Below are 22353 nucleotides of genomic sequence, written 5' to 3' on the forward strand. Positions count from 1 at the left end.
GTACAACTTCAGCTCAGGTCATGATCTTACGGTTCATGAGTTCGAGCCCTGCACTGGGCCCTGTGCTAATAGCTCAGAGCTTGGAACCTGCTTCAGATTCTGTCTCCCTCTCTTTCTGCCCCTCCCCAGCTTGCACTCTGTCTCTCTCTCTCTCAAAAATAAATAAAACATTAAAAATATAAAAACAAAACAAAAACAAATTGCCAACCAGGCAAAAGTGCTAGAAAAAACCACGGGGACAGAAATGCAGGCAAAACCAGAGCAGCAGAAGGAGGGCTAACGTTGTGAACTAAAGATGCACACAGCTGTGGCATGATTGGGCAGGAAAACATTCAATCTGCAGAATTTGGGGGTACGCAGGCGGTCGGGGCGGCATGCTGGGCCGTGCAGCAGAGCTGTGCACTTTGCAGGCTGTCTCCTCACCCTGAGCAAGGCAGGTCTTCAAGGTGCTCCCAGATTGTTATGCTGTCTCTGCCCACTTCCCTCTTTAAAGGCCCTATCTCCAAATACAGTCTCGTAATGAGATCAGCGGAGTGGGGGTGGGTCGGAGGCAGGGGTGAGGGTGATGGTGGGAGGGGTGGGGAGGGATCAGGACTTCAACTCAGGAATGTCGGAGGGACACAGTGCAACCCATAGCACCTTGATCTCAGACTTCCAGTTTCCAGCACAGGGGTGGGGGTGGGGACAATAGATTTCTGTTGTTTGAAGCCACCGGTTTGTGGGTTTGTGGTTATTTGTTTCTGCAGCCACAGGAAACGAGTGCGCTTCCCCGTGTCCATCTGGCAGCTCCGTCTCACACTGTGCACTCACCCATCCAGCCAACGGGTCCAGCGCCTGCCGGCTTCTCCCTGCGCTGGTGGAGCCTTCCCCACTGCACAGCCCCCTCCTGATCCCGCCCCCCCGAACTGCACCAGGACCATGTTCTAGTCCACCGGAACCCCTCAATGTTTCCCAGCTCAGAGTCCTACCAGTGACCCCGTAGGCTGGCAGGACCTGGCCCTTTGGTGTCCCTGCCCTCACTCCCTGCTGCTCTGCCTTCCTCAGGGCTTTGCTTTGGCTGTTCCCCCTGCCATATGCTCTTCCCTACACAGGCACAGGGCTTCCTGCTCTGCTCAAGTGCCACCTGCTCAGGGAGGCTGACCCCAGCACTCCCTGCCTCCCGGACCTTGTTTCCCCTACCCTCAAGAGCACTGATCACCCTAGAGCATCCTATTAGTTTTATTAACTTATTTGTTTAACCTGCCTCCCTCCATAGACTAAAAACTCTGAGAAGGAAGGGCCTTTGACTACTGTTTACTATTTGTCGCTCCGGCACCTAGAACAGTGCACAGCACGTAGCAGGGGCTCATTAAATGTCACTGGGGAAGGGAGGAAAAATGCCCTTTCCCCCACGTATGGCTTCACAATGTCTGGAATGTAGGAAAGAGAAGATTCTAAGGAAAGGACCCAGTATCTCCCTAGGTTGTCCAGAAGGACAAATGGCCTGGAAAGCCCTATTTGGGTCATGGGTTGATTTCCAGGTGACAGGATTCAGAGGCCTCCCTGTCTGGATCCTGGAGAGAGGGACTGTTATCAATTGGCGGCGGGGGGGGGGGGGGGGGGGGGGGGGGGGGGGGGGGGGGGGGGGGGGAGTGTTCTTCTCTGCTGGGAGGACCTAGAGTTGGCTCACGTAAGACCATTTCAGAACTTGGTTCTGTTCTTTGTCCCCTGTTAGAGCAGGAAGCTGCTGGGCTGGCTTCTGAGGGTGCCGCCTTGCTCTGGGTTGAGGAGGGGACCAAGGGTGGGGGCAGGGAGGCAGCCAGGCTGTGGATGGTGTGGCTGAAGGGGTGAATTTGGAGAGGCCCTGCTTGGCATCTGGCTGGGGCGCGGAGGAGGAGCGGGGGCCAGCAGGCAGGGGCTGGGCCAGGGGCTCCGAACCTGGGGTGCCCGACCCCCAAGGGATCCGTGGAGTGAATCTGCAAACTCAGGTGGGAGAAACTGCATCTCCAACGTCATAAACCTTTAATCAAATCATGGTGTTTCCATCTGCCGTGAATCTAGGCAGTGCCGTTAGCAGCTCCTGTGTCTTTGCTGTCCGTAGAAATCACACATGTTTTCATATAACATTCCCCATTGTGGCAGGTCTCCCAAATGTCCTCAATGTTGGTCATGTCCTCAAAGTTACAGTTGGTGTTAGACCTGCTGCTGGGTCTTATTTCACGAAGCACATATATTACAATCACTATTTTGATAACTGTATTTCAGTATAATTGGTTTCCTTGGTAATCCTATTATTTTATATTATGCATTTGAAAACTTTATTGTGAAGGTTTGATTGAACTGGAGAGAGGCTCATGGCACTAAGAAGGCCATCAGCCTCCCTATATCTGTTCCCTAGAGAGGCCCAAAGAGCACAGGGGGACTTTATTTTCTTCTGGCTGCTGCCCTGGGCATCTGACCCAGGAGACCAACCTCCCCCTCCCACCAGCCTGTGGTCCACCTGCAATGCCCAGTGTGACCAGCAGGTGGCAGCCCCATCGGCCATGCTTCCAGCAGTTTCCTCCTTCCAGCCTGGCTCAGAGGGTGCCACTGCAGGGGACACAAAGGACACAGATGGTGTGGGGCCTGTCAGCTCTGGCAACTGCAGACGGGTGCACAGCTGTGCGCATGCACGAACACACAGGCACACACCACATGCATGTGCATGCTCACACACAATTGGAGCAGCCTCCCTGGGAATCAACTTCCAGAGCGTTCAGCCCCTTCCAAGACAGAAGCATTCCTGGGACTCTGGGAGAGGGGACCCCCGCTTTGTTCTGCGTCATCTTTTCCTTCCCTAACAGCCTTTTAGAGACGTCCATGATCAGCACCAGCTAACAGCTCCAGGCACAGAAATAACCTAACTGAAGCCACAGGAGGGAGTGGGCTGCAGAAACGGAGATCTGAGGGATAGCCTGGCTCTGAGACGTTGTGCAGGTGACGCTTCTAGCTTTTGTTCCTTTGTTCTGCACAACTTGTGTGAAGAGTGAACTCTTTCCATCCAACAACGGAAAGACAAACCACCCAATTAAAAAAATGAATAAAGGACTTGAAATAGGCATTTCCCCAAGAAAGATATACAAATGGCCGTTAAGCTCATGGAAAGATGCTCAACATCATCAGTCCTCAGGGAAACACAAATCAAACCACAGAGAGACACCGCTTCAAGCCTACTAGGAAGGCTATAATAACAACACAACACAACACAACACAACACAACAGGAAATAGTAAGTATTGGCAAGGACGTGCTGGTGAGAGTGGGAAATGGAAAGCAGTTGGGCGGTTCCTCAAGAAGTTACACACTTAGGGTGTGACACAGTGATTCCAGTCCTGGGTATATGCACCTAAAAGAACTGGAAACAGATGCTCAGATACTCGCTCACAACAAATGTTCATAGCAGCACTATTTGCAATGCCACAGGTGAAAACAGCCCAAGCATCCATCAACAGAAGGATAAAGAGATTGTGAGGGCACCTGGGTGGCTCAGTCAGTTGAGCGTTCGACTCTTGATTTCGGCTTAGGTTATGATCCCAGAGTCATGGGCTGGAGCCTAGTGGATACTCCAGGATACTTGGGATACTCACTCTGTCTCTCAAAATAAATTGTGGTCTATGCACACAATAGAATATCAATTCTGCCTTCCAAAGGAATGACGCACTGATACCTGCTGAGTGGACTGACCTTGAAAACATAATACGCAGTGAAAGAAGCCAGATGCAAAGGGCCACCTGTGTGATGGCATGCATATGGAAGGTCCAGAATAGACAAACCCATGGACAGAAAGCAGAGCGGTGGTGCCGGGTGGTTGGAAGGGAGGAACAGGAAGTGAAAACTTGGTTGGTAGTGGGTGTTCTTCTGAACCGATGAAAACATTTTGAGACTAGAGAGAGGGACAAGGTCTAGAACGCACTACCGGACTATTTGCTTTAAGGTGGTCAATTGTGTGTTATGTGAACCTCATCAACCTTTTTTTTTCAATTAAGAAAAGAGAGAGTAAATTGGTACCTTTTCCAGGCTTTCATTCAGAGAACATTCTGGCAGCACTGACAAACCTCATACCAGGGACCCAGCAGATCCAGACACACACTCTTCTTTCCCAGCTTCCTGTCTCATGGCAAAAGGCTGTTGTGGAGGCAGAAGATGGAAGATTCTGGAGGAACAAGTGTGAGTGGAGACAGAGGGGAGCTGCATGACCCTCCTGGGGACCCTGCCATCTTTTCCAACTTCTGACCAGATCCGTGTCGCAGACACACACGCCCCTCGCTGGTGAGGATGGTTCCTAAGTGAACTCCTCACTCAGCAAGCGCCTTTCTGACCCACCATAGCCCAGAGGCGGAAAAGCTGTTTCTGCCTCCCTGGCAGCATCCCTCATCTGCTCATGGAAACTTTGCCCCCTGCCCCCCACAGGAGGAAACCGAGCTGGGGTTGGGGAAGGGGTGGGAGCAGAAGCCGCAGGCTGCATCCCTGCACACAGACCCTGGGGGCCAGGGAGGATTTTAGGGATCCGAGGTGTGCTAATCACTGTGCTGAATGTCCCTGCCTCAGTGCTGGCCAGCTGCTGCTCCCCACTGGGACCACACACCCCCCCTCCCCCGCCGTGACAGCAGGCTCCCTCCACATCCATTTCTTCTGTTTCTGTGAGCAGCTCGTGTCTCTTCTGTAAATTGCACACACGCATGCATGTGTGTGCCTGTGCCCATGGGTGTGCATGCATGGGCATGGGTCCAAGCGTGCGAGTGAATGGCACACCGAGCGTTCTGGGCCTCAGGAGTGGGATAAACACTGGCGGAGACCCTCACACAGTGGCTTCTGGTGGCTGCTAGCTGCCCCGGGCTCCTTGTCTCCAACACCCGTCGCTGCAGTCTCTGGCCTCCTTCACCTGAGGACCTCCCTCCACGTCCCAGCTCCTTCTTCCGGCACAGACCCTAGTCACCAGGTTCAGGGCCCACTGAAATCCAGGATGATCTCATCTTGAGCCTCTTAGCTAATTACATTTGCAAAGACCTCATTTCCAAATAAGCTTCACATTCTGAGGTTCCAAGCAGACATGATTTTGGGCAGGGACACCATGCAGCCCTTGACACAGGCCAAACCTGGAGTTCTCTAGAACATGATGGCACGTGTTGTGGGGGGCGGCTCCCGGGCCCCAGGAGTGAGAGCTGAGCTCCGAAGGCCCCTAAGCAGCAGTGTGAAAAATCACAATTGCTTCAAGAGCTGGTGATGGAAAGCGTGCTGGCCACATTGCAAAGTCATGAGAGTCTTGTGTTGAGTTAGTATTTCCAAGACCGCGTCAGCAAACACCCTTGGATCCGAGGTCTTGCCAGTGGGGAGGTGGGACTTGCTTTCCTTTTCATTTTGTTCCCCTCAAAGCCCGAGGGAGCGTTCAGGAACAGGCGGCAGGGGGCGCTCTAAGCTCTTCTGAGAGGAAGCCGACCTCAGAGCAAGGAAGGGAAGGGAAAGCCGGCCCCCACCCCGTTCCCCAAGAGTGTTCTACTGGGCACCGGGCCACCCCTAGCCTGGTCCCAGAGGAGACTGGAGGGGCCTGGCAGATGCCAATAGAAACCACAACCTCTGGTCCTAAGCGGAGGTTGGATCAGCTCACTCCCCAGCTCGAAAACCTCAAACGCACCTCCAACACCTTTAGCACCAAGTCCAAACCCTTAGCTTGGATTCAGGCTACTCCTACGTGGCTTTCTGCCTCACTCACGGTAACATTCCCCCTCTCACCACGATGTGTGTGGTCTAACCACACCCCCACTGCTGCAGGGCTCACCCTTTATTCATTTGGCAAGTGTGCACCTTGCCAAGTGCTGGGAACAGAGCCATGAACCAGCAAGGCCCAGCCTCCTGGGGCTTTCTATCCCTGAGATTACCAACATTCCTCTAGGAGCCACAGAAAGAGCCACCAACTGTCAGGGACTGTGGCTCCTGCTGTCCCCATGTCTTTTCTTCCCACCTGCCTGCAGAATTTGCCCCACATCTGCTTAGAGCCCAGCACGGGGCCTGGTGCAGAAGAGTTTGACTTTCCTGACTCCAGCCCAGACCCCAGTGAGAGAGTTCTGGTCACTGAGTGTGACTCTTCTGGCAGAAACCCAGGAGGTTTCCTGCTGGGCTCACGTCTCCCAGGTCACACTCTAGGGTTCTGAGCTCGAGGGGGCAGAGACCGCGGCACACGGTCCAGCAGGTGCCTTATTACCAGCAACTCCATGAATTATTCCCACGGTAACACGCCCACTCCTGCCAGATTTGAACAATTAGGACAAAGATGATTGCCCGTGGTCTCTTCACTCCTGTATTTCGCTGTGGGCACAATGGACATTCTTGCTATCTTCAGATTCAATCTGCTAATGAGAACTGTGTTCTCACTCCTGACTGATAATGTTGATTTTTACCTGAGCCCCGCCCTCCTGGAAAACAGCAGCTCTTAAAGGAACCCCCACCCTTCGTGTTCTGGAAAATGACTTGTGGCAAAGAATGAACTTCCTCCACATAGACAAGACTCACGGAGGTCCACCCCCGCCCTTGTTCACCTGTGACAAGGACAGACACAGATCCTCCACATTGTGGGATTTCGTGGACACATAAATGGTTACCTGAACTGTTTGTCTCCAATGGTTGATCAGAGCAAAGGGCTTGTTAACCAACCTTTGGTTCAACATCTCTCCTTCCTCTGGGCCTCTGAACTTCGGTCCTCAGCCTGAGGCAGCCCCTCCAGCAATCCCTGGAGTCGGGCTAGACCTACTCTTCTCTTCTATCCCACTGTCCCACGCCGGGTTCTTTCTGCCTTTGCTTGCCCTCTTCTGGAGCAGAGAAGCTGCCTCCTGTGGCACCTGCAGGCCCAGCGGTCAGAGCATTCTCCTTCTGCATAAAGTCTCTCTTACGAAGCCTGGATTTCTTTTTATTTGACACTCTTGAGGGAGCAACGGGCAGATGTTTGCTGATGGCTCAAATCATCAGGCTTTAGGAGAGCCCATCAGCTGATGACCCCCTGCCTTAGGTTGCTCACAGGGGCGCAAGGGGCATTGGGGGAAGGGCATTTGTGTCCAAACAAGCCAACACCAGCCTTTCTAGGAATGCAGCACAGCTGAGCAGTAGCCCACTCAGTCATTCTTACTAACGGACAGATGCTTCCCTCTGGGCTCTGCCCTCCCATCTCCCCAGCGGCCTGGCATGGAGCAAACCCCACTAGTTCAGCATTCACCACAAAAGCCAGGAAGCGGTGATCCACGATCCTCTGATACAAAGACCTGGAGGCAAAGGGACACTGAGTCTCGCTCTCTTTTCAGAAAGGGTTTCAGAGCTGGGGGAGGGGGGGGCAGCTGGGATTTGACCTCCTGGCTGATTGGCTTCAGTGGGGCCCCGGTGGGCTTCCAGCTGCTGCTCCTCAGGCCTTCAAAGGGCCCCACCTGTCCTGGGAGTAACCTGGACAGAGGCTGAGCTGCAGGAGCAGCTCTGACCACCAGGGGGCGCCCAGGTTTGAAGGACAGCGGGGAAGGCAAATGCTTCCCACATTTCTGGCATCCTCTCTACAGCCAGCAGGTAAGCCGGGCAGAACTACCTGGGCTCAAATCCTTGCAAGCTGCGTGACTCTGGACAAGTCGTTTTGTTCTTCAGAGTCTCACTTTCCTTGTCTCAACTGGGGGAGATAATGGTGCCTGCCTAGGGGACTCTGTGCCATGTGCCCCATGGTGATGACCAGTAAATATTAGCGGCCGCCACCAGCTCTGGTACTGTTAGCAACCCAATCTAAAGCAGAGGAAGCTGAGGCCCAGAGAGTCAGTTACTGGTACACAAGCAGGGAATTAGGGGTGGGGATGTAGGTGAAAGCTCTTTGTCCCCACAAACCTCGGTCCCACCTTAAAGCCCCTTGAGGGCAGGAGCCGAGTCTGAGGTCTTGGTTCCCAGCACGGAGCAGTGACTGCAGTGAATATGCCCTAAATGCAGGCAGCCGTGTCTCAGAGGGCCTGGGGCACAGGGGAGGAGCGGACTGACCAGAGGCAGAGGCAGCGCAGGGGTGAGGGCCGATACGCAGCCCCCTTTGGAAAGCAGAATCCTCTGGTCCAAGGGAGCTGCAGGGGCTGGAGGGCCACGCCCGGCCAGGGCGCGATGGAGTTGTGTGCCTGGATTCGCACCCGGGACCTCCGCCTTCCCCCAGGGGCCCCGCATGAGGGTCTGTGAAGTGAACCCCAGCTCTGGATTTTTCCCTAAGTGCTGGGTGACCTTCAGAAATGCTCTCTGTGATTTTCCTCACAGCCCAGCCTGGAGCTCCATCTTTAAAAATAGTTGCAGAGAAGCCCATTGCTTATTCAATGAGCTCTTTTGTTAAAAAAAAAATACCCGGCAGCTTCCGTTTGTTTAGTTCATAAAAGGCCCACTGCGATTATCAGAGAGCCAGCTCATTAAAGAAAAATCGGTTGCTGGGAAGGAGTGGGAGAGGGCAGGGGTGGTGCAGGGTTCAGGGCGCAGGCCCGAATCTCAGTCCCCTCTGGAGACGCGGCAGTCGGTGCACCTCCTAGCTTTTTCATTTGCACGGGGATAAAAAAGTAATAATAATGCCAGGTCCTGGGATCCAGAGCTGAGCAGGACACAGTCTCTCCCTCCAGCCCACCTTCCCTCCACCTGCCTCCCTTTCCGGCTCTGCCCTCCCCACTCAAACTTCTGGGAAGAATCACGTGCACTCAAGCCTCACCTCCCTCTCACTCCCCTGCCCGCCCGCATCTCCGATACTCTGCTCTTTCCAAGGTTATCAGTAACGCGTATGTGGCTAAATGGACATTACTGGACAAATATTTGTCGAGCAGGTGCCGTTCTTGCACTTTTCAGCCTTCGTCTTGCCTGGCACTCAGGTGCGCTGGGTCCCAGGAAGCAGCCTGTCACTGGGGCGCAGGGGTGCAAGAGCACCTGACTCCAGGGGTCCCAAACGGACCAGGTCCCGCTGACAAAATCCAAAGGTGGATAGCTGAGGGGGAGTGAAACAAGAAAGGGATTTAATTCAGTGAGATTGACACCCGGAAGAGAGCGGACTAGTGTCTCAAAGGCTGTGCCCAAGCGCTGAAAATACTTCCCGGTTCCTATAAGGACAATGCGGGACTGAAGTCAGGTGGGCCGCTGTCTTGGGGTCAGTCACTCAGGGTCTTGCTGGCTCAGGCCAGTTCTTTCTGTGGGAAGAGGGGTTTAAGTGGCTGACTCTTGGTTTCAGCTCAGGTTCTTGAGCTCAAGCCCCGCATCGGGCTCTGCACTCATGGTGTGGAGCCGGCTTGCTACTTGTCTCTCCCACCCCTCTCTCTGCCCCTCCTGTGTGCTCTCTCTCAAAATAAATAAATAAACTTAAAAAAAAATAAAGTTTGAGGTCAAAACAGAGGTGGGGGAGCATCCTCTGCCAAGGCCACCCTCCCAGAAATGCACACACCCTGTGCTCTCCTGGGTTCCCTCGTGCCCTGCTGGCTGGGCCTTCAGTCTCTCTTTCCGTGACCTCACCCAGCCTCTGTTCTCCCTATTTTCCTTAGGATTGGGGTTCCCATTTTATTCTGAATCGCCATGAGCCCAACTAAATTACTACATTTTCCAGTCCCCCACAGCTGGGGGTGGCTGATAAGATAAAAGCAGAAGTTTGGGATGAAATTTCTGCAAAGTCCCCTTGAAAGGGAAACGGGGCAGCACCCCTGTGTCCCTAGAGCCACCATTTAAATCCAAGCCACTGTCTTGTCTGATGAGCTTGATGACCATGGCTTTCCACCTGGTGTCCCATTCCACCCTATTCTCCCCAAAGCTGCCAGACAGATCCTTCCGAGGCATCACTGCTCTGCTCAAACACCTGCTGTGGCTCCCTATTACTCAGGAAGAAGTTCAAACTCCATGTTGAGCCAACAAGACCCCCATACCCACTACAGACCTCTCAGCTCACTGCCCATCTCTCTAAACCCTAGTCCCACGTTGTCTGTCTCATTGTGATAAGTTTGAGCTGGAGCACCTGTGTGGCTCAGCCAGTTAAGCATCCGATGCTTGATTTCGGCTCAGGGCATGATCTCACGGTTCACGAGATGGAGCCCCATGTCAGGCTCCACACTGCTTGGGATTCTCTCTTTCCCTCTCTCTCTGCTCCTCCCCTGCTTGTGCTCTCTCTCTCTCAAAATAAAAATAAATAAACTTAAAACAGTTTTTTAAAAAAGAAATACATTTGAGCCACATAACCACATTTGTTTTATTTTATTGTTCTAATGTTTGTTTATTTTTGAGAGAGAGAGAGACAGAGTGTGAGCAGGGGAGGGGCAGGGAGCGAGGGAGACATGGAATCTGAAGCAGGCTCCAAGCTCCGAGCGGTCAGCACAAAGCCGCATGCAGGGCTTGAGCTCATGAACTATGAGATCATGACCTGAGCAGAAGTTGGACACTTAACTGACTGAGTCACGCAGGTGCCCCTAATGGCCACATTTAAAAAGGAAAAGACACAGTCAGACTATTTTATTTATTTATTTTTTTTTTGAGAGACAGAGACAGGTTGAGCAGGGGAGGGTCAGAGAGAGAAGGAGATGCAGAATTGGAAGCAGGCTCCAGGCTCTGAGCTGTCAGCACAGAGTCCGATGTGGGGCTCGAACCCACGAATTGTGAGATCATGACCTGAGCCAAAGTCAGACACTTAACCGACTGAGCCACCCAGGCGCCCCCAGACTATTTTAATAATATCTATTATTACTGCAACATATTAAAAATATTATCATCCCAATATATAATCAACATAAAGTTTATTAATGAGATAGTTTACCTTTGTTTTTTGTACTACATCTATACCATCCAGTGTGTATATTTTCCTCCGAGAGCATATTTCAACTTGCTCTGTATTTAGATTTCATAAAACGTACAGTTGTAAAAGTGGATCCACATACTGAGTTGTTTCAAATAGAATTAAAAGCCTTCCGGGCGGGGGGTGGACTGGATGGCTCATTCAGTTAAGTGTCTGACTCTTGATTTTGGCTCAGGTCCTGATCTCATGGTTTGTGAGTTTAGAACCTGCTTGGGATTCTCTCTCTCTCTCTCTCTCTCTCTCTCTCTCTCTCTCTCTCTCTGCCCTGCCTCGCGAACTCACTCTCTCTCTTTCTCTCAACATAAATAAAAACTCTTTTAAAAAGTCTTCCAATTACTGAATTAAAGATCTTTTTCCAATTTTAATTTTAATGAATTAAAAATTTAAAATTGCAATTCCATTCCTCAGGGGCACAGTCCACGTTTCAAGTGCTCGGCTGTCACCTGTGGCCAGCGGCCCCTGCAATGGACAGCACGGCCTGGGGCCCCAGCAGCACGGCCGACAGACTTTCCAAGATGAGGAGAATGTTCCGTACACTCGCCCATGCACTGTCTGGCACAGTGTGGTTTTGAGCACTGAGGCACTGAGTTCTTAATTTTGTTTCATTTTCATGGATTTAAACTTAAAGGCCACACGTGGCCCGTGGGCCAGTCACCCTACTGGGAAGCCACTTTCATTCCCCAGACCTCTCACCTCCCAACATTGGCTCCCAGTCTTCCTCTTAGCTGAGTCTTTTTACGTCATCTCTATATCCAATGTGGGGCTCAAACTCACAACCCTGAGATCAAGAGTCACATGCTCTATCGAATGAGCCAGACTGGTGCCCTTCAGCTGAGTCTTTTTTTTTTTTTTTTCATGAAAGCGCTGGTTGTTTATTTTAATGACCTTGATCTTGTCTGGAAACAAACCATACCATGCACATCATTTGTATTTAAAATAATAACATCAGGGCACCTGGGTGGCTCAGTTGGTTAAGCGTCCAACTTCAGCTCAGGTTGCGATCTCACAGTTCATGGGTTCAAGCCCCACGCTGGGCTCTGTGCTGACAGCTCAGAGCCTGGAGCCTGGAGCCTGCGTCAGATTCTGTGTCTCCCTCTCTCCCTGCCCCTCCCCCCTCACACTCTGTCTCTCTCAAAAATAATAAACATCTTAAAAATGTAAAATACTAATGAGATGCCCTTTATTCACAGTCTAACCTACCTGATGACATTTTTGAAAACGGAAAGGCGGCCACCAAGAAGACATCGCTGTCCCTCAACCTCAGCGAGCTGCCGCACAGGCCTGCGCCCTGGCCCCCTCCCCCTCCCCCTCTGGCTGACTCTTGGACAACAATCCGTTGCCAGGTTACTGCCTCCCCTCTCCACGGTCCCCCATCACTCTATTCTGTTTCCCATCCCAGTAATGAAATTTTAAAAATGTTTATTTATTTATTTTGAGAGAGAAAGAGAGAGAGCATGAGCAAGGGAAAGACAGAGAGAGAGGGAGACAGAAGATCTGAAGCAGGCTTTGTGCTGACAGTAGAGAGCCCAATGCGGGGCTTGAACCCACGAACCATGAGATCATGACCTGAGCCAAAGCCAGACTCAACTGACTGAGCCACCCAGGTGACCCCTAATAATGACATTTTTATCGCAATTAATTGTTTACTTTTTCTTCCTAGGTAGGGGGTGGGCTTCATGAGGGCCTAGGCCAGATCTGTCTTTTTCATCTCTGTGGCCTGTGTCTTGGGACTGGCACAGATTGGGCATTCCGTAATACTTATTGAGTGAAACACATAATATTCATAAATGAATGAAGGGCCACACTGCCTAAAATTCCACCATTATTCACTTTGTGGTGTTTAAAAAAAGAAGGGAAGAAAGAAAGAGAGAAAGGGAGGAAGGAAGGAAAGAAGAAAGGAAGGAAGGAAGGAAGAAAAAAAGAAAGAAAGATGAAAGAGGGAGAGAAAGGAAGGAAGGGAGGCAGAAAGAAAAGAAACAGCCCAAAGGATAGCAAACTTAAGTCTACTGCAATTGCCTTTATAGAAGTGGAACTTCATTTTTTAAAATTTTTTAAATGTTTATTTTTTTTGAGAGAGAGAGAGAGAGAGAGCGCGCGAGCAGGAGTCAGGGAGTAGCAGAGAGAGAGGGAGGCCCAGTATCTGAAGCAGACTCCAGGCTCTGAGCTGTCAGCACAAAGCCCAACATGGGGCTCGAACTCACAGCCTGGGAGATCACGACCTGAGCCCAAGTTGGACATTTAACCGACTGAGCCACCCAGGTGCCCGTGAAGTGGAAGTTTAAAGCAAACAGTCTGGAATTTCCCTGTCAGCACGAGTGAGGTCATCTGTACCATAAGACCACATCTCTTCTCCTGAGGGAAGATAACCTTGCCTGAAACAATCCTTTCTTTTCTCTTGCTAGTGATCTCCTTGCCCTGCCCCCTGCCCATAGAAGCCCTCCATGTTGTACAGCGTCTGGGATCATCTGTCTGTTTACTGCGTGGGATGCTGCCCGATTCATGAATTGTTGATTAAAGCCAATTCGATCCTCAAATTTCCTCAGTGAGTTTTTGCTTTTTTAATAGTAGTTAAGCATTGCCTTTGTTTTCTTATAAAACACACATCCTCCCATTTCAGGCCAACAAACTCCTGACTACAGTCCCATCTGCTATATGTATCATGACCATTATAGTAACAGTTCCTACTTATTGAGCCCTTGCAATGTGTTAGGAGAATGGTTGGAAGCCCTTCACATCTATTAGCTCACTTAATCCTCACATCAATCCTATGATGGAGGGCAGTATTATTAGCTGCACTACGGCACAGAGAAGTCGAGTAACTTGCTCAAGGCCACACAGCCAGGAAGTGGCAGAACCAGAACCCAGGCAATCTGACTGTAGAGGCCATGGTCAAATCAAGCATGAGAAACCAACCATGAGAAATGACTTTCCAGGTCTTTTGACCATGACCCAAAGTAAGACCCATTTTATATTCGGACCTACTACATCACACACACACACACACACACACACACACACACACACACACAGACACTGTAAAAGTTTCTCAAAGTAATTATGTTATTGCAATTCTGTAATTCTGGTCTGATATATTTTATTCTTTCTCATTTAAAAAGTGCTGATTGTGACCCACTGAATTGATTTCATGATCCACTACACTACACTATTTTTATAAACATTTTATTAGAGGGCCATCTGGGTGGCTCAGTCGGTTGAACGTCCAACTCTTGATTTCAGCTCAGGTCATGATCTCATGTTTCATGAGTTCCAGTCCCGAGCTGGGCTCTGCACTGCACTGTGGAGCCTGCTTGGGATTCTCTCTCTCTCTCTCTCTCTCTCTCTCTCTCTCTCTCTCTCTCGCAGGTATGCATACTCTCTCTCTCAAAATAAAATAAACTTTAAAAACCCAAATGTTTTATTAGAGAACATTTCTATCATATAAACATAGAGAAAGAAGCACAACCCCCCCCTCCCCGCCACGAGCCTGTCACCAAGCTTCAACAATTCCCCGCTTGCAGCCCATCCCCGCTCATCTCGGCTCAGTTCCTCTTCTCTATTGCTTTGGGGCATCTCTCAGACTTGATTTCATTCTCATCTGTAAATATTTCGGTTCTTGTCTGAGTTTGCTGGGGCTGCTGTAACGAAATACCACACAGACTGGGTGTAAACAGAAACGTATCTTCTCCACAGTTCTGAAAGCTGGGAGTCTGAGATCAAGACTCCAGCTGATTCGGGTTCTGGAGAGAGCTCCGTGCTTGGCTTGCAGATGCCACCTTCCCCCCGTGTCCTAGAATCGCCTCTCTTCAGTGCATGGGTTTGGAGAGAGAACTCTCTGGTGTTCCCTCTTTTTTTTTTTTAATGTCTATTTATTTATTTTTAAATTTCTTTTAATGTTTATTTATTTTTGAGAGAGAGAGAGACAGAGCACGAGCTCTGAGAGGAGCAGAGAGAGGGAGACACAGAATCTGAAGCAGCTCCAGGCTCTGAGCTGTCAGCACAGAACCTGACGCGGGGCTCGAACCCATGAACCATGAGATCGTGACTTGAGCCGAAGTTGGACGCTTAACTGACTGAGCCACCCAGGTGCCCCTCAATGTTTATTTTTTGAGACAGAGTGGGAGCAGGAAAGGGGCAGAGAGAGAGAGACAGGGGGACACAGAATCTGAAGCAGGCTCCAGGCTCTGAGCTGTCAGCACAGAGATTGATGCGGGGCTCAAACCCAAGAACTACAAGATCGTGACCTGAGCTGAAGTCAGCTGCTTAATGAACTGAGCCACTCAGGTGCCCCTCTGGTGTTTCAACTTTTTTTTTAATGTTTTTTATTTATTTTTGAGAGACAGAAAGAGGCAGCACGAGCAGGGGAGGGTCAGAGAGAGAGGGAGACACAGGATCTGAAGCAGGCTTCAGGCTCTGAGCTAGCTGTCAGCACAGAGCCCAACGCCGGGCTCAAACCCACAAACTGTGAGATCATGACCCGAGCCGAAGCAGGAAGCCAGACGCTTAACCAACTGAGCCACCCAGGCGCCCCTTATAAGGACACTAGTCCCTTTGGCTCAGGCCCCTACCCTGTGCTCTCATTGCACCTGGATTATCCAGGCCTTATTTCCAGATACCAGTTCCACGGGGGAACGTTGGTGCTTCAGCATGAATTTGGTGGGGTGGGTGAGACACAAACATTCAGTCCATAACAGTTCTCTAATGCTTTTGGCAAAAATGTCCTCCTCCAAAGGGGAGGAGGAGGGGGACACTGAATACCTTGGGGATTGGAGTGGAGGACAAGGCAGGATGGTCCTAATTCTGCCCACATCATAGTCTGGCACCCCTGAGCCTAGAGACGGGGAAAGGGTTCCCAAGAGACATCCAGGCCCCGCCTGCCACTGAATTTTGGCTGTAACGGAGATCCCAGCTGTTAACAGCCAGGAAAGATGCTCATTCAGAGAGCTGGCCTTCGAGGATTCTGGGGTGTTCAAGGAACCCCCATTCACAGCTCAGCACCGAGAGGGCCTGCTGGCCCCGTGGGCTGGGATAATGACCTCGTGCCGAGTCAGGAGATTTGGGGTCTCTGCTCCCGGGGAACACTCGCTCACGGCATGACGCAGGCAGGCTGACCTCAGTTTCCCCTCTGTAAGAAAAGGGTTCAGATCAGCACAAGCATCCCTGGGTTCTGACCACCGCAGCTCGAGGTTGGGGCAGATGCCGGTGGGTCTCCCCAGTGTATGTTTCTAGAAGGATCAAGGGACAGACTGCCTTGAGGAGGGCTGGAAGGGCCCCTAGGGCAGGGCTGGAAGGGGGCATGTTCCCAGCCTTGGCAGTGTGTGGGGCTTGTGGATCCAGAGGATTCCATTCCGGGAAGGGATGGGGGATTGCAGGGACAAGGGGCTGCGGATGCGGCAGGGACAGTCTTTGTTTAGCAAACCCCTGATTGGCGCTTCTGATGGAAGAGCGCCTTGGTGAGGCCTGGACAGGGCTAGGGGAGGGCTCTCTGGCCAGGATGGTCCTGAAGGACCAGCCGCAGGGTTGCCTCGTTTCAGTTTAAAGACGCTGGAGGCTGTGACGGAGCCAGGGGGGAGCTGTCCACGGGAGCCGGTCTCTGAAGCTCCGTGGATGTGATGCCTGGAGGGAAAGGGCCAGTTGGCTGAGGAGACCAGACGATGCAGGCCAGTTGGAGGATTCAGCGAAAGCAGGAACTCAGCGCCAGGTGGGGCTCGAGCAGCGTCGGCCTCAGCGGATCCCCCGGGGGGGACAGCAGGAGGCTGGCGTCCCTCCCAGGCCCTGGACAGGGGCCAAGGCCAATTTTGTGAAAATATAACAGGACAAGGTGACCCCAGCTGGCCGGCGGGCGTGGTGGTGACAGGAGAGGCGGACAGATGGTCCGATAGTAGAAGAAAGCCCACGCCACGATTTGGGCTGCATCCCCTACGACCGCCTGCGCGCTCCCGGCCCACCAGCAGGTGTGCAGACCTGTGCAGGTGGGCACACGGTGGGCATGTCCAAAGACATGCGCAGACACACCCACCGCAGGCTGGTGTCCCTCCCCCCAGGCTTTACCACTGACACTTTCTGTTCCTAGAGGTGTGTTGTCCTAGAAATCCCTTTCCATTCAAGGATTTCTTGGATGCTGCAGCCAATTTTCATTCCTGCCATGGAGTTCCTCCGCGGGCTCTGCCAGGAACATCTCTTTCTCATTTATTTCAGGCGCTGGAGAGGCAGTGAGAGGGAAGAACCCTGCAGACAGCTCTGTGGTATTTTCATCAACATGACAGCCTCTTGAGCACGTACACCCTGGAAGCCAGAGCCTGGCTCCAGAACTGGGTCTTCCTCCCTCTGGCAGGACGGGAGACCCCAGAGACCCTCCTGGGGGGCAGGGTAGCCAGGCAGGGGATGGGTGGCCGGCCCAGGGTACGATGCATCTCCACCTGGTCCAACCTGGTCCTCCCCAGTCCTACGTCCCATGAGGCCAGGGGTCACGTGCCCCCAGACCTCAGGAGGTGACCTTATTTGGAATTGAGTCTGTGTAGACAGAATTAGTTACTGACCTCAAGATGAAACCACCCTGGTTTTAGGGATCCTTTAATTCCAATGACTGGTGTCCTTAGAAGAAAAGGAGGTGACACAGAGATACACAGGGAAGGAGGCCACGTGACAGCGGAGGAGAGGTGGGATTGACATGTCTGCAGGCCAGGGGCCGCCAGGGATTGCCGGCAGCCATTAGAAGCCAGGGAGGGAGGCATGGAGCAGTTTCTCCCCCCAGAGCCTCCACAGGGGGTTGAGAACTAGATCCTGGTCTCTGACTCCATAAACTGCAAGACAATCCATTTCTATTGTTCAAGACCCCCCCCCCCCCGTTTCTGATGATTTGTTATGACTGTTCCAGGACACTTGATTTGGCCAGAATGGGAGGAAATGGGGGAGGGGCCAGGAAAGGCTGAGAGTACCCACAAGCTCATTGTGGTCTGAAGGAGAGAGGGAGGGGTTTGCAAGGAAATGTGCTCAGCTGAGGGCAGCCTCAGGTGGGCTCCAGGCTCTTGGGAACCCGGCTGTCAGAGTCCTGAGCACCCACTCAGGTTGGATCTGCTGCAGGCAGTCGTGGCCAGGAGCAGCCGGTCGGGGCAGATGCAGCTGGGGTTGCTGCGGGCGCCTCCTCACAGCCCCCACAGTGGTTGAGGGAACAGACAGACAATGAAGGCAAGTTGCTGTTGGCCTGAGAAAGATGCTGTTGGAGCAGGGGCCTTTCTCCAGGAGGTGAAAGCAAAGAGTGTTACTGTGGCAGAAACTTCTAGAAGGCATGGCCTATATTTGTTGCCTAAGGCAGCTACAAAATTACCACAAACTCAGAGCTGCGAGTTGCAGAGGTGCTGAGGTCCTTGTTCTGGGCTTGCAGTCGTTAAAACAGAAAAGTCTTCCCTTCTTTTATTTTTTTTTATTTTTGAGAGAGAGAGAGCATGAGCAGGGGATGGGCAGGCTGGGGAGGAGGGGCAGAGAATCTGAGGTAGACTCTGCACTGACAGCAGTGAGCCCGATGCAGGAATCGAACTGAGATCAGATGCTTAACTGACTGAGCTACCCAGGCACCCAGAAATTTCTTCTCTTCTAGTCCAGAATTTAGGGGACTCACTAGGTTAGGGGACAGGTCGCAAGTTCTCACCTCTGACCTCAGTGGTAGAGTTCAGGGGTCTCCAAGACCACTCTCGTTTCTGATGCCAATTGCAAATTTGGGGGTCTCCAAGATTACCCTCAATTTCCATAGTTCGCTTGAAGAATTCCCAGGACCCACTGAGGGCTGTTGTACTAGTGGCTATGGTCTATTACAGCAAAGGCTAGAGATTAAGATCAGCCAAGGGACAAGGCTGGTGGGGCAGGGTCCAGGTGGTCTCCACGTGGAGAGCTTCCGATTATCCCCTCCCTGTGGAGTCAAGGACAGCGCTCACAGTGCCCAGCAACAACATGTGACAACATGCATCAAGTACTGTCCACCAGGGAGGCCCACCTGAGTCTTGGTGTCCAGAGTCTATACTGGGGCTCAGTCATACAGATGCGGGCTCGGCGTATTTGGCAAACAAAAGCCCTCTTATCAGGCGGGATGTTCCAAGGGCTAAGAGATCACCTCTCAGGAGATGAGGATGAAGACCAGACCTCTTTTTGGATCAGGTTAATTCCTTTTTTTTTTTTAATTTTTTAATTTTTTACTTATTTTTGAGAGACAGAGAGAGACACTGAGAGTAGGGGAGGGGTCAGAGAGAGAGGGAGACACAGAATCTGAAGACAGGCTCCAGGCTCTGAGCTAACTGTCAGCACAGAGCCCGACGCAGGGTTAGAACCCATGAGCTGTGAGATCATGACCTGAGCTGAAGCCGGACGCTTAACCTACTGAGCCACCCAGGTGCCCCGGATCAGGTTGGTTCCTTACTAGACATCTGCCAAGGGACTTCAGGTAAGGTGCTAAGTCTCGGTTTTCATATCTGCACCATGGGTATGTAAGTGGCTTCCTTCCAGCATGGTCAGGAGAATTTTGTGCGATGGCACCTATGAAAGTCCCCAGCCAGGCCCCCTTGGAACACAGGTTACAAGGTCCTCAGGAACAGAGCAATGCTGGCTCAGCTCGATGCTTGATTCACAGGTGATTCAACCCCAGCCTCAGGACGACAAGATCTAAGGTTCCCCGGCCAGGGCGTTGGGCTCTTACAAGGTGAGCTTACAGCCTTTGCTCAGAGTAAGAGCTGAGCTCGTTATTTGTGGCCTTTTTGATGAATTATAAAGAGCTCAAGCCTCATGCTGAGAACGGAGAGGAAGAGATGTGAGGCCACCGGCAGACACGTAGGTTTTCTTTCAGAATCAAGAGGAACTCTGGTTCTTGATCAGGAAAGTTGCACCTTTGTGCAGAATGTCCAAGCAAACTCGGGCCTGAGAGGCGCTGAGCCTAGAGACAAGGAGGCCCATCAAAGAGAAGGTGGCAGGGCCAGGTGTCAACTGTTCCTTTTAGAGGACCCTTTGCTACGTTAGCAGCTCAGGACTGTGCTATCTGATGACAATGACGAGTAGCACCAGTCACCTCCCTGATGGTGTTTTTTCCTCTCTCCCTCAAGACAGGTGTGAGCCTTTGCAGGAGTGGAAGGCACAGGCTATCGGGTGAGGGCTCCGCAGGGTGGCCCTCCTGAACATGAACACTCAGAAGGCAGACGGCCGGTGGGGTCCTTGGATCTCCCACTTTCCTGCCCTTCCTGGATCTTCCTGTCTCTGAAACCGGCTCTGGTCCACCTCCATCCTGCTCCTCACAACCTTCCCATCTCAGATGATGGCAACTCCATCTTTCCTGCATCTCAGGCCACCACTTGGGCTTGCTCTGGATTTTGCTCTCTCTCTTCTTCAAGAAGCTCATTTGTTTGTCAACAAATCCCACTGGCAACTTTTACAATATATCCAGAACCTACCCACTTCTTTCCACCTCTACATGTCCTAGCCTGGGTCCATGGCCTCACCATCTCTTGGCTAGATTATTATTATTATTTTTTTAAATTTTTTTATGCTTTTTTATTTATTTTTGAGAGACAGAGAGAGACAGCTGGAGCAGGGGAGGGTCAGAGAGAGAGAGGGAGATACAGAATCTGAAACAGGCTCCAGGCTCTGAGCTAGCTGTCAGCACAGAGCCTGATGCGGGGCTCAAACCCAGGAACCGTGAGATCTGACCTGAGCCGAAGCCGGACGCTTAACCGACTGAGCCACCCAGGCGCCCCTCTTGGCTAGATTATTGTCATACCTTCTGTCCTGTCCTCTCGTGGTCTGGTCTCAGCCTGTGAAAACCTAGGTGGATTATGCCTCACCCCTGCCACTAACTCCCCAAGTGTCCAGTGCCCCTCAGGGTTCCTGACTTTCTCTCTCTGGACTCCTTGTACTACAGCAAGGGAACATCATGGGCAGCAGAGGTCAAGGGTATGGGAAGAGATGCCCATCCTGTGATCAGGCACCAGAGTAGGACCTAGGCTCAAGAGGTGAGCTGACTACACTCAGGGTCTTCCCCTTTTTCTGCAATCTCTACCGATGTGGGAAATACCCCCATGAATAACCAGAGATCTGCTTGTGGGAAATATGCTGGCTGCCACTTTGTTTCACGATGGCAGCCAGAATCCCAAAGAAGACTCTAAATACACACACAGCCCTTGGCCCCAAGTTCTTTGTGTGATTTGACTCCTGTAATCCACACAACGGCCCATGAGACAGGTTAGTACTATTATCTCCAGATGTGTAGGGGTTAGTGTATTCTCTTTTGTAACGAGCAAGTATTGTTAATGACAACGAATTATTTAGACATTCTTCCTGGAGCAGACAGACAAATGCACAATCCAACAACACATCTGGGCTAGAACACAACCCTCCCTTTGAGTGGTCAGCTGGGGCTCAGCAGCGCCTTGGCTTTGGAATTAACTTGGAGGAGTTGCTTTCCCATCCCCCTCATTCCAGCTGAGCACCAGGCAGGTCATCTGGCATCTCTGCCACCCTCAACACTTGCTCATCATGGGGCACGATTGCTACCATCATAGTAACAGCTGGTGCAAGTTCTGGGCTTGCTGTGTGTCAGGCCCGCTCCTAACTGCTTTACAAGATCTGTCCACTTGAATCCTGCCAACGACTCATCATCATCGTGAGTGCGAGATCATTTTACAGATAAGGAGACCAAGGCTCAGCGAGGCAAAGTCACTTGCTCCTGGCCACTCGGTAGCAAAACTGTAGAGCTGGCCCTGACCCTGGGGGAATCACTCTGATCCCCCCGCCCTACTTGTCCCCACAAGGGGTTCTTATCTGAGGCAGAAGAGACCTGCAACCTCACAGGTAAGTCAGGAAAGACCCTCCCTTCCTTTAGTGCTGAGGGCTCTCCTCCCTCACTCTCCGCTGCTTAGTGACTGTCTGTCTAGCTTCTGGTGTCACTTCCCCTCCACATTTTCCACAACCTGCCAAGCCCTGTGACCCCAGGGCCGCCTATCACAGTTTCCCAGCAGCCTGACCATACCTTATCCAGGTTCCCCAGGCTCTACTCTGGGACCCATTTCCAAAAATACTCACTGGCTCCAGCACGTAGCTGAAGGGCAGAGCAGCTGGGAATTGGTGGGGGGTGGGGTTGAGCAAGTCATCTGGTAGCTCTCTGAGATGGAAATGTTCACCCAAACTTCGAGAGATGAGGCTAGTACCCATTCCAGATGCTGAGGCCCATGCATGCAGAGCGGATGTCTGGGACATCCGGTCTCCCAGGTCTTACCTGTCACCTTTGCTGGCCCTAGCAATGGCGAGGCAGCTCTTTCCCATTGTGAGGGCAGCTGTGTGTGTGGGGCCATAAAACCTAATGCATTTGCCACGGGGAAGACATTTTAATAAAAGCCACTCTCCACCCTTTTCAAGACAGGCTTGTCTGATGAATAGCTCGGATGAGCCTAATAAAGTTGTAGGTGAATGGAAATTAGGCCTTTAATGGGTCCAGTAGCAGCTGAGGATCGTTCACATTGCCTTTTTATGAGACCAGGATGAAACTGCCCCCCTCCTTCA

The 22353-nt window shown here is 51.8% G+C and overlaps 2 long non-coding RNA genes across 2 annotated transcripts; one reads left to right on the forward strand and one right to left on the reverse strand.

Moving 5' to 3' along the window:
• Positions 1–1624: 1624 nt before the first annotated feature.
• On the forward strand, positions 1625–6466 carry LOC115300306. The gene is made up of 4 exons (XR_003912593.1): positions 1625–1669; positions 2823–2955; positions 4121–4184; positions 6355–6466. It is a non-coding gene; the product is annotated as an uncharacterized LOC115300306 (long non-coding RNA).
• On the reverse strand, positions 4127–12124 carry LOC115300305. The gene is made up of 3 exons (XR_003912592.1): positions 12022–12124; positions 8800–8979; positions 4127–4170 (listed from the first exon to the last, which is right to left on the reverse strand). It is a non-coding gene; the product is annotated as an uncharacterized LOC115300305 (long non-coding RNA).
• Between the last annotated feature and the right edge of the window lie 10229 nt (positions 12125–22353).

This window comes from Suricata suricatta, chromosome 8 (assembly GCF_006229205.1).
Source record: "Suricata suricatta isolate VVHF042 chromosome 8, meerkat_22Aug2017_6uvM2_HiC, whole genome shotgun sequence".
NCBI lineage: Eukaryota > Metazoa > Chordata > Mammalia > Carnivora > Herpestidae > Suricata > Suricata suricatta.